Raw genomic sequence first — 13,330 nt, 5'->3', positions numbered from 1 at the left:
ACCGAAGATTCGGGGGTATATAGTTTTATCGTGTCCGTCTATATGTCTGTCTGTCTATCTGGCGGTCTGTTTCTCCGCAAAAACCTTGACCATAACTTTTCATTTATTGTAGCTATGCCTTTCATATTCAATATGTGCATATTCCTTGTGACAAGACCTTACTTTGGGTACCACCAAATTTGACCTTTTGACCTTTACCTTGGAGTTTTTTAATTTTTAATTTTTAATTTACTTTGGCTATAACTTTTAAACGGTAGATACTAGTACTCTCATACTTCACAAATGTAATCCTTGTTACATTAAACCTAAGAGGAGTTGCGGATAACAGATGGATACCCCAAAGCGTAACAGACGGACGGACGGACGTCCCGATCACTATATACCTTCCCGCTTTTCAAGCGGATGATATAATAATGTATGATACTGCTGATTTTTTCTGTCAGTTCGATGATTTCCACTATCGAAAAACAATGTTTACCTAACCCTTTAGGCTCGATAAATCTTTACTCCTTTAGATTCTGAATCATTGCATTGACCTTAAAATATAGCTATAATCGTATGTAATGAGATCAACATATCATTAATTTATTCCAAATAAGCTCAGGTGACCATTTTGGCCAATATGCGTCTTTATCTAATTTTTTCCCCCCTAAAAATTTCAGCTTTAATCCACAGGGAGTCACTTTTCTACGGGGGTCATTTTTCTTCACGTGGGTTCTGCAAATTTTTAGGGTGGTGACACTTTTTATACGGGCAAAAGGGTCATTTTTCTACGTCGAATAATGACCGGGGGTCATTTTTCGCTGTAGAAAAATGACCTCCGGTCATTATTCGATGGGGGTCATTATTCGTCTTTACACCGGCGTCTCCTGTCACACGAGTGAAAAATTCTCGAGTGTTAAACAACAATCAAACAAACGAAAACAATTCAATGGAATGTCAATAGAGCGTTTGCAGACAATGACTTTTCAAATGTAGACGTTGCAATAAGCAAAGGAACGTAATAGAGAAAGGTATGAAATTGATGATATTGTGGCAGAGTTATCTCTCTTCGAATGTAAATCTTAGGAGAACTTTTTTAAAAAATGCATATATAAAATTAAAAAAAAATGTCAAAAAATGGAGAATCTTCATATCAGACCATTAATTTGGTACTTGCGTGACTCTACTCATGGAGAAGAAGAGCCTTGAGCTGGAAAAACATATTTTGTATATCAGGCGTCTCTATCTGTCTATTATATTCGAAAAATCTTAAAGCATTAATTTGATTATTTTCTTACCATTTTATTATTTTTAGAGACATTGATTGACAAATACCATGCTCTACAGTGTGTACTTTTGATTCTCAATGTTCACTGGGTAATTAATTTCTCTGTCACATTAGGAATAGCTGAAATAAAATAGGCGGAAATTTAACTTTTAAAATATTTCAGAACTTTATTTATTAGTACTAGTGTTAAAATTCTTTATATTTATTAGTACTAGTGTTAAAAATAAAAAAAAAACGTTTTTTTTTCTTTCATCTTGAGACGTCAGGATATGCAAAATATAGGCACATATAAGGTGACTTTATTAAGTAAAAAAAAGGAATTGAAAAAAAAATTCTTTCACTCAATATTTGAAAATTCACACTGAAACTTTAGTCCTCAGATATATTGATTAATTGTAAGGATATCAAATGGTGAAGCTTACGTATACCTCAATATTTCACAGAACAACGTTTAACGGAATTTTCACACTATTTACTACATGTATCATCAAATTAATTAACGGGGGATTTTTGAAGATTATCCAGGATTTCTTTTGTTTTGGAATTTGAAATCTCCTCACAATTATACAATCCATATTATCTTCAGGGACTCAGCTAGGGGTTTTTTTCAGAGAGAGAGAGAGAGACCGAGAGAGAGAGAGAGAGAGAGAGAGAGAGAGAGAGAGAGAGAGAGAGAGAGAGAGAGAGCAATTTGTTGAAAAATCTTTGTAAAAAAAAGATTGCTAAAAATGGCATATTAAATATACAATAACGTGCTTGTCAATAATTTACCTCGTTTTAGAAATTGTTTATACGTAGGTATAGAGCATGCTTTATATACATGTATAAACGCTATGCAGGTGATGAAGGTTTATTGCTGCCTAAGTAAGGGAAGTTGACGATATAAAAGTTAAAGTCATCACGTTTATCATAGAGCTTGATTGTTAGATTACAATAAACGTCTTTTTCAAGTAAAATATCCAAGTATGAAACTGGTGTGTCAGACTCTGGTACGTATCTTCTATCTCAAGCTCACCAAGATATATCGTATCGACATAGGAATGGAAATTACCATTGTTAATTGACGATACGCCGTCGATATATCTAAATGTTGAGTTGTAGCCACAGCAAGTGTTTTCTTCTTTTCACGCATAAGATTTTGCACAAATTCTGCTTCATATACAAAAATAGGTCTGCTAATACGTTCTATCCTTACATGATAAAAAATGCACAAGATTATCGTTAAGAAACAAAAGATCTGCATAAACAAAATGGAATAATCTGTATAAATTTTAGATTAAGTATCGGTAGTCCTATCAGTATCTCACTAACATTTGATAAATTATCGAGACCACAGGCGCTTGACGTTTTCAACCTTTCTTTTCATAAATAAATATATCCCCTATACAATTATTATAGTTTAGGAAATATTTTGATTTATGAAAGGAAGGGTTAACGTCCAGCGCCTGTGATCCAGACACCAGCTCCTTAGAATTTCGTTATAAATACAACTGTAGGTTAGAACTTAGAAGTTCGCTGACAAAAAAATAATTATATAAATAAACAAATAAAATAAAATCTCCTATGAATACTCCATTAAAGAAAAAAAACTATTATTCTGTTTACATGTACACAAATTAAACTTTACCTTGACAATTGCCTAATCGTAAGATAAAATATACCTGTACGGGGAAAATGCATAAGTAAATGGGAAAAATCCAATTAATTAAATTGCTAATATTAATTACTCTGTTGGAGAATTCCCATGCTTACGTGCATTATTACAACTTCCTATAAAATCGGCTACCTATAAAACATATAGGATTTTTTTTTACCTCCAATAATGCAATTTTGTTTATCTGATTGGAAAATTTGTTAAATAGCATGCAGAAAAATATCACGTTAATATAAAGATGAATAAACAAGCAAACAAAGCAGTAAAAAGATATCTCCCGAAGGCGATCAGTCCTTCGATACTTTTTCTAATGATTTGAAAATTTTGGATCATGCCAATAACTTTGATTCAAATGAAGTATTTATCATAAAAAGAACATTTTAAATTTAAAGATTATGTAATTTTCAAAGTTCAGGAGATTCATGTAGAAATAAAGAAGCATGTTTACAAGGTCTTTATGAAAAGTTCACTTCATTTGTATATGCATCATGGGTGAAAAACCCGATTTTTTTAAATTCAGATACATTTAGTGCATGTATATATATTTTAGAGTTCGTTTACTTCAATCAACTTTCCAAAATTGAAATATTATGTTGGTCAGAAAATCAATATCACCTGAATAAAAAAAAAAGTGGCGTCTGTTTCTTACTCGAGCTCTGCTAACCTCATATGAATTATCAAATTATCTTATAAAATGACAAAAACGAAATAAGTTCTAAGTCAGCAGATTTCTATATAACAATGATCGATATATATTTTAATCTCTACTTGACTCTCATTCTTTGCGTATCGTTGTGCCGTCAGACTTGCAATAAGCAAAGCAACGTAACAAGAGAAAGGATGAAATGCATAATGGTGTGCTAGAGTTATCTCTCTTTGATTGTAAATTTATTTAAGACTGAAAGCGAGTTATTGTAAAAAAAAAAAAGACCCTCTCTCCTCTAGAGCAAAATGGAAGACTTACTGAGGAACCATTATTTTGCCCTCACATGAATCTACGCCTTACAGTGCATGCACAGATCTAGAGGGGACCGTTGGGGTCAGCCCCCCCCCCCTCCCTGGAATTTGCAAGGTTATTAAATTTATATACTAAAGCAAGAAAAAAGTGACCTTGAACCCCTTGGAAATTGCAGTCCCCCCGGTAAACGCGAATATGTGTTAAATTGGTTATGTTGGGGCGAGTTTACGTTTCTTCTTGTTCTTTTTTTATTTTTATTTTTTTGCTTGTCAAGAAATTTCTGAGTTAGATTTTTTTTGTTGGACTGGGATGGACTCCTCCTGGAAAAAAATTCTGGATCCGCGCCTGCAGTGTGTACATGTACTTTTTTTCTCCATGTTTAAGCAGAAAAAAATATTTTTAAAATGCACCTTTTAAAATATTTAAGAATTCAAACAGTGTTCAAAATAAAAAAAAAAGAAACAAAATTTCTTCACGTTGCATCGGGATAAGGAAAAAATTCGCAGATTTTTAAGACGACCTATCAAAAAAAAAAATTAAATTGCACAAACTTCTTTCATTAAATATTGAAACTTCTTCCATTATATTTATTAACTGCATGTAACATTTTCGAATGGTGAAGATTATTACCTCAATATTGCAGAGGGCAACCTTAAACAAGTTTTCCAGTGTTTACAATATAATCATCAAATTAGTACATGTCATGAGGAATTGTTGAGGCTATCCTATTTTTGTTCGTTAAAAAAATTCTTAATGTCCTGTACAAGTCAAATTATCTTCTGGGACTCGGTAACGCTTTTTTTTCAAAGGCGATGACCCAGAGAGAGAGAGAGCTGAGAAAACTCCAAGAAAAAAAGATAAGGAAATATTTGCATTACCTATCGCGGTGTTTCACGGCGAGTTTAGTAATTACATATACACATGTACATGTATTTACCCAAGAGTGCAGTAAACCATGGCATATACATGTATTAATAATACGTAATTATATGTTCAGTCGATTTAAAACAGCATTGTTTCACCTGTAAATTTTTTTTTACTGTGTCATGCCCTTATAAAATACGCAAATGACATATGTAGATATACTTTGGGAGAGATATATTAGTGTACTAAAAATACTAAAAATTTAATTCTTTCCATTGATTCCACTTCAACAAAATGACCACAAGAAATGTAAAGCATAATATATTTTTAAAAATTATTCAGGATAAGAAAGTAAAATATGAATGTCAGTTCGCAAACGAATTTTAAAGAAACACATAAAACACACGTGTACGAAAGCATCCCATAGGATATCAGAACACCGGGTGTAATGACCAGTCAGCATCTCCTCGCTGATTGGCTGATGAATTAGCCAATGGGAGCAGGACGAGATGTTACAAACTATTATCAGGAGGTGATAATTGGGAGAGAGTTAACACGCTTCATATCCCCATCACCTGTTAAAGTTGTATAATTTTCTATTTCAAGTACAGTAAATAACGTAATTGAACTTGTACAAGAAATGTGTCAGTCTAGATCTATAGTGTATAAATAATAAATATGCATAGGTCAAAAATGCAAACTCATAACTTTATCAGCGAAGAAAATCCAAAATCTATATAAGAATTTTTTCAACTTTAAGTGAACTTTGTATAAATGCTGCAATGAGAACCCGATGTTTAAAGGTTTATTCAGCATTAGATTTTTTTTTTGTCAAACACCCCCGCTTTATATTTTACAAGTACGTTATATATTTAAAACAGGTAAATCCAAAAAATTTAATAAATACATGTAATAAACAATGCAAGTCTCTATCGTCAGTGATGTACAGTTCTATGGGTAATGACTATGTAGCGGTAATGAAAATTTCGAAAATGTAGCGGTAATAATACGCACCCAGTTCTATTATACTAATGATGAAATAAATGAATAATTAATATCTTTGAAGAATTATGCTTGTAGGCTTTTATTTTTTTTTTTCAATGACCCATACTATGAAAGATCCTAACAAAAATGTTCTCATTCATCAAAAATACAAAAAAAAAAAAAAAAAAAAAGATTCGGAGACGGAGAATCTCTCCCCTGCTTTCTCCTCGTCACCACTTTACAACGATTTTTGACGTCCAAGGCTGAATTGATACACTTGTAAAAGGGTTCCCCTTCAGTCGCAGTATAAAGCAATATCAGCTGCAACTTTGGTGTCAAAATTTTCTGTTGCAAAATTGTCATTAACTATTTTAAGGACAGAGAAAATGAACATCTATATAAAGTTCTGTTGTTCATTTTTGTATTGGAAGAACTATTTACAAGCTCTTAGAATGCAAAATATCATAACTGTCGTCCTGTACGATATTGCTTTCAAAATACATGTACTAAATATTTGCTTTAACATTCCGAAGTCTTTCTTTTAAAACAATTTAATACTTTTTTTGTCTGATTTATCATAAAGGTTTAAATGCTTACAAATTTATCATAATTACGAGTTTAATAGCAAAATTAAGTTCTCAAAAAATGAAGCTCATTTTGCCTTAAAGCAATATGAGCTGCATGTTTGAAAGAAAATATTTTGATGTTAAAATATGTTATTATAATCAATTTGTATGTAACTTAAACCTTAAGTTTGTGATCAATTCGACAACAATAAAGCAGAAGAAACACTTCTATATACAATCTAATATACAGTTTTATATAAGAAATCATATTGTACAGCACGACAATAATGTAATTTTGATTCAATCGAAGCTTATAAATAGTTCTTCCATCGCAAATATGAACAGCAGAAGTTTATTAACGCTATTTTTTCTGTCATTGAAATAATTATTTACAATTTTCAAAAAAAAAAAAAAAAAAAAAAAAAAACCGACAACAAAGTTGCAGCTCATATTGTCAAAATTTTTTTGTTCCAAATCCGCTAACAAAGCGTTTTTTAAAAAAAGGTATAATAAATAAATAAATAAAACAATTGAAAAATACCCAAAATCGAAAACCATATTTTCTGTATCAATGCCCTTTTTGTTTGTCTTTTTATCTCTCTGTTTGTCTGCAAAACTTTTAACGTTGTCTATAACTTTTAAGTCAATGGATGTATGGCATTCATATTTCACAAGTGATTTCCTTTGACAAGATCTTTATTTTGGGTACTATCCAATTTGACCTCTTGACCTTAGAGTTTGGCCCACTTATACAAAACATTACCACACTACATGTGCATTCATTTTTACAAGACTTTTCAATGAATATAAATGTTTTTTACATTTTGACCTTGAATTTAGAGTTTGACAATTCAAAAGACAAAATAACTTTAATCTCGACCATAACTGTAGAACAATTAGAACTAGAGCTTTCATATTTCACAGGTGTATTTTATATGACAAGACCTTTTTGTGGATACCAACAATTTTGGCCTTTTTGGCCTTTGGAGTTTGACTTGTATCTGAAAAACTTCAACCCTCGCCATTAGCTACCATACATTGGCATCAGTGTTTCACAAACACATCTCGTTTCTTTAACCATAAATTGCCAAATTACATAACCTTTCTTGTGTTTTCTAAGCTTTACATGAAACGAAGTTGCGTAGAATTTTTTTTTTTAGAAAAGGTTATTTGTGAATGTGAAGAATGTGTTGAAAATCTAATGATTGTTTCGTAAATTCTGAATCCACCTCCACCCAGAAAATAAAAAAAATTAAAAAATGATCAAAAATAAAACATTTCAAAATCAAATTCTTTACTTCTTTCATTTTCATATTATCATTTTTTCTTCACTGAATATACAAACACCTCCTCCATTTGACCGCGTCAGAGCACTGCACGTTACGAAATCTATAAAAACAAAAAAAACAAAATGGGGGAGTCGGTACTTCACAAAAATTCCACAGATACGAGAAAAAGGGGATTAGTGAAACTTTTCAAACCGTAGTATAGGGGTATGACTGTTCAAAACTTTTCAACCTTTGAAATGTCGCTCTCAGATACGTAGTTTTAAATCCACGCTCTTTTTATGAGTTGTATGGTTAGTGGATTGTTTACACAGATAAGTGCATGTAAACAAAATATCAACGACTGACTGCTTATTAGTGTTTTTGATGTCACTACACACATGAATTTGATAGGGTGTTTTACATATGACGCATAAGCACTGGTAGCGCTCTGTGTAATGGTACAGGGAATAGTCAGCATAATATGACACATGTGGGCGCATAGACATTGAGCAATCTGTCTTTCAGCACCTAATGTGTATGTTATGAATAAGTTTTTTAAAATTATTTGTTACAAGTATACGTGTACGTAATTTCAGTGCACAAGAATGACGATTTTACAGACATTTACTCTTCACTATGTCTTCATTTAGCCGAACACATACGAATTCTTTAGTTCGTAAATGTATCTACTAGGGCTGTTCAATAAATAATGTCCTGAGCTCTTTGACATACAATATAGTAATCTCATTTGACATAAGCTTGATTTTTACTCATGATTGAATCTTAATAAATTGATTACAGTTTACTTTAAAAAGTGATCACTTTTCATCACATGGTTTCATTGTAAGAAGCTAGAAAACAAGTGCTATTCATGACACTGGATTCAAGATGAGTAAAGTAGAATGAAATTAAACGCTTCATTAGAGCTGCTGTAAAACTCGTTCAGAATCCCAAAGAAATATTCACTGAAACGTGAAAATTACAGCAATCTGTTTTATAGACTCATGAGCAGGTGGATTTCAATGAACAAAAATGATATAATGTGCATCAAAAATGGGTACAGTCCTTGGCAACAAGGACTTACAACAACCAATATAAGGTTTGCCAAAAGTAAACAAATTATCACTGACTATGTTTGATTGACCTTAAGACACATAACAAAATTGATATGCCTCATTTGGGGGGTAGTTTACACTGTTTTAAAGAAACATTTGATAGTAAAAAGCTTGGTACTCAATGATCACCCTATATGTTTTGAAAAAATGAGTGAAAACAACAGTGTGTAAGAATATCTAAACAATTATTCTAAAAAAAAAATAAAAAAAATTGTAGTAATCAGCGTTTGTCTCAAATTCAAACAGATAATTAAACTTGAAATGCATTGATCTATACCCTCAAAACAAATTAACAGTAATATACACTTGACAAAAACAGTAATGGTCTGAGAAAAGAGAATTGTGGAGGCACAAAACAAGTTTTATATGCCACTTTCTTAAGTATTAGTGGTTTTGTTGTTCAAATTCATATTCAGGGAAACAGTTCAATTCTGGAGAAGTATAGAAAGCAAATTTTTGCAAAAAGATTGAAAGGCTTATAATTATGAGAGGATGGAACCAGAATCAGGAATCCAATCCATTAAATTTCTTCATGACAGCGTCCAAACACAGACGCCATGAGGAGTACAGGAGTTTTGGGGATAAACGGATACATAATGTTTTGTCACACCTACACTATTCGCCAGATCTTTCACCATTTGACTTGTTTTATTTTCCAAACTTTATAAAAACACCTTTCAGAAAGAAGAAACAAGTCCAGGAAATCGAAGGATCTGCCATATTCCAGTATACAAAAGGTCATACTCAAAAATGTGTTCTTAAACAATCAGAAGTTGGATAAAAATGTTTTGGAGATGTGTTTTAATTAAAAGTGAATATTTAAGTGAAATCATAAGGACTAAATCATTAAAAAAATTTACGAGAACCGAGGACATTATTTATTGAACAACCCTCGTATACTCCTTTATGGGGAAAAATATCACGAATAGTGTGCTTATGGTTTGAATAAAAACATTTCATTGAATAAAAAAAAGATGTTGGACGACGTTGCATAAGGCATTCATAAATCATGTTGTAAATTTAAATTTACTAGGGTTAGGTAAATACAAAATTAACAACATGATGATTTGCATTTACCTCCCCCTAGTAAAATCAAAATTTACATGATACAAAATTAAAACAACGAATTTCAGGACGCGTTTAATTGACCAAATATCCCTGTAATTATACTTGATTTTCAATATCTAAAAAGTGGATTTTTTGCATTAATGAAAGAAATATAATGAATATTACCCAAAGATTTTAGAAAGCAAACCCAGCCCATCCAGTATTGTCAGTCCGTGCTGAATGTTGTCATTTTGTAAAATTCTCTGCCATCCGGTAAATTAACAGTCATATTGTAAATTTCGTATTTACTACCACCCTGTAAATTCAAGGTTTAAAACATGACATTAGTGTACATGTACATGTATATATATAAGGAGGTAACAAATTAATTAAAACACCAAATTGGAAATTTTATTCAAAATGACATAGATTCAGTATGCAGACCCTTTTTAAGTTTCTGACATTTTTTATGTCCCCGTAATCGAAGATTCGGGGTAAATAGCATTTGTCCTGTCCGTCTGTCTCTCTGTCTGTTCATCTTGTTGTCTGTCCGTAAAAACGTTGACATTGCCGATAACTTTTTAATGCATTAGACTGCGGCTTTTGGCTTTTACAATTCACAGGTGCGTTCTTTCATAGGGCACCACCAAATTTGACTTCTTGATCTTGACGTTGGGGTTTGACCCACTTTTACCAAAAATTTCCAAACCTTAACCTTCGCCTTAACTTATGAACAGTTGATGCGGGAATTTTCATACTTTACATCAGTATTCATTGTGACAATATCTTTCTAAGGGTAAAAATATATTTGACCTTTTGACTTTGACCTTAGAGTTTGACACATTGTGTTAACAAACTTTAACCCTGGCGATAACTTTTGAACAGTTTGTTCTAGGGCTTTCATATTTGACAGATGTGTTTCTTGTGACAAGGTTTTCTATTCTGAATAAAAACAATTTTGACCTTTTCACCATGACCTTGGGATTAAACTTACATTTGAGAAACTTCAATCTTTTCTATAAGCGCTGCCATACGGGGGCATCAATGTTTCACAAAACAATTTTTATCTTTTTTTCACCAGATCCTTGTTACATAGAAATAAGAAGTTCAAAATTTAGCAGCAAACTTGTAATTTTTCAGCTTTATGTTGGTGAAACTTGAACGCTTTAGATTTTAAATTGACTGGGTGGCAGTAAATTCAACATTTAAAACATGTCAGACCAATTTCAAGTGTTTTTTAAATGATTATTTGTAAATGGGTTGAATTTGAATTTCTTTTGATATTTTTTACCTCGCCTAAATTGAAAGTTTTAACAAAACATGTTTACAATAGTTTCAATTGAAGTGTATAAAAGAAAATAAACTCGTGATGCTGTATTGAAAAAAAAACCAAACAAAAGGCATCTTAAAGGCATATTCATAATACAGTAACTAAAAAAGATGGATTGAGTTGATTAAACAAGCCCCATTTATGATCAAAGTTACAAAATATGCAACACTAAATAATACATTGATATAAAGTTAATAATTAATATTAGTTATAATTATGAAGTTGTCATGATATACTTTGTATTGAGTTAAAACGGCATTCAAAATTTCCCAAGAGAAACAAATTACCAGTAAAGAATGGAAATATATTGTCTTTTATTAATTTTTAATCCAAAGTTGAAAATGATTACATGACAAATTAGATAGAAAAACATTAATTAAAGATAATATTACTCTTAATATATAAAGGTTCAAGTTCAAGTTCAATTTCATTTATTTCACTCACACCAATATCAGTGGTACATGAGGTACAATATATGAATTAGTCGTCATAATTGTAAGAAAAATGATAAATATAATTATGATACAATAGCGTAAATATGTGCAAAGTATACATGTAGCAGTAAACATACAATAAAAAAAATAATTAAAAAAAAGAACAGAGGGTATGGTAACATTTAAATTATGGAGGACAGACGGTGTCGTTTATCTTAGATATAAATATACAAAGGTTTTTTAAAGATTTTAAATTTGTCGTTGACATAATTTCACAAAACTTAAGTGTATTTGGCGTTTTACAATATCTGGGTTGTAAAAGATTCTTTCTGATACTATTCAATGTTTTACATTCTAAAATGAAGTGAAATTCGTCTGCTATTTGCCCTGTATTACACAATTTACAAACTCTTTCATCTAATGGAATATTTGACCATCTACCAGTTTCAATTGGGAGGAAGTTGTTTGAGGTTCTAAATTTTATTAATATTTTTTGGAGTTTACTAGGTAAATTACTTAGATATTTTTCACATCCAAAATCATTCTTAAAAATTTTGTTAATTTGACCTTTTGATGGATTATTAATATCACTATGCCATTTTTGAATAAACTGATCTCTTAATCTTTGCTTCACTGCTGCAAGTATCCAATTTTTGTCAATGGAACTTTGTTCATACCAAATGTTAGAGAACCCACAAGAGGTTAAAATTTTATAAATGAAATCTACCCATGGGTTTTTAGGACCTCCTTGAAAATATTGAGAACATAGATATTTATACAAAACACAAACTATTTTGTTTTCTGAAGAATTCGGGGTAAGCAATTTTAACCAGTAGGAGATCATTCTTGCAAAAATATTAATATTAATATACAATGGGAATCGCCCAGTCTACCCATATACCATATACGAGGGCGTACTACTCTTTAAATCAAAAATATGTTTTAAAAATTTTAAATGTACATTTGTTCATAAATTCTATGTTTCCGATGATTTTGACATGAGGGCGTCATTATACCCCCCTCCCGCTTGAAAAGCGGGAGTGTATATAGTAATCGGTATGTCCGTCCGTCCGTCCATCTGTATATCCGTCTAGCTGAACGTCCATCCGTCTGTCTGTTACGCTTTGGGGTACCCATCTCTTATCCGCAACTCCTCCCATACCACTGAATGACATTTGATGAAACTTTCACAGAATCTTTATTACATTTTGCCACTGTGCAACTCCTTTTCTATTTTTCGATCCGATACATATTTTGGGAAACAGGGACACTCCAATTATACTCATATGGGAGGCGGGTGTATCATTTAATTAGCTCATTGCTCACAGTACGTCTAGTTTATATTTAAATGCTAAAGTGAATGAATATTTTAGATATCATGTAGGTAGTTTGTCCTATTTAAAAGTGGTACCTTATTTCGCTAAGATTGAGAGATAATTGTGTCATAGTCATATGTAGGCGCGTAGATATTAGCATGTCTACACTCTTTCATCGAATGGAAATTCTGTATACTCATACATTCTTTTCTGTTAATTACATGTAAGCACGTAGGAAGCAAAGTTTTGGGGTCACAACCAAACAGAAACTAATGAAGTCAAAACTATAGTGTAAAATAATACTAGTATTGGTTTCCTATCATTAAGATGTATTTCAAATCAAGCATATGATTAATAGTGAAATTGAACTATGTGCATGTGTTTGTGCATTTTTAACAGAACATATCCCCTTCTCGCCCACACACATATTTATACACAAGATTAACAGAGCGGCAAGTCTGTTACTTTAACTGGTATTAGTTAAACCAATATTCAGTGATGCTTTTGTGAAACTAAGGCTCAAT

The sequence above is a fragment of the Saccostrea cucullata genome, unplaced genomic scaffold (genome assembly GCF_032062105.1).
Source record: "Saccostrea cucullata isolate Sc308-1 unplaced genomic scaffold, CSIRO_AGI_Scuc_v1 ctg510, whole genome shotgun sequence".
NCBI classification, from domain to species: domain Eukaryota; kingdom Metazoa; phylum Mollusca; class Bivalvia; order Ostreida; family Ostreidae; genus Saccostrea; species Saccostrea cuccullata.
The sequence above is the reverse complement of the archived record's forward strand: the minus strand, read 5'-3'. Positions refer to the sequence as shown.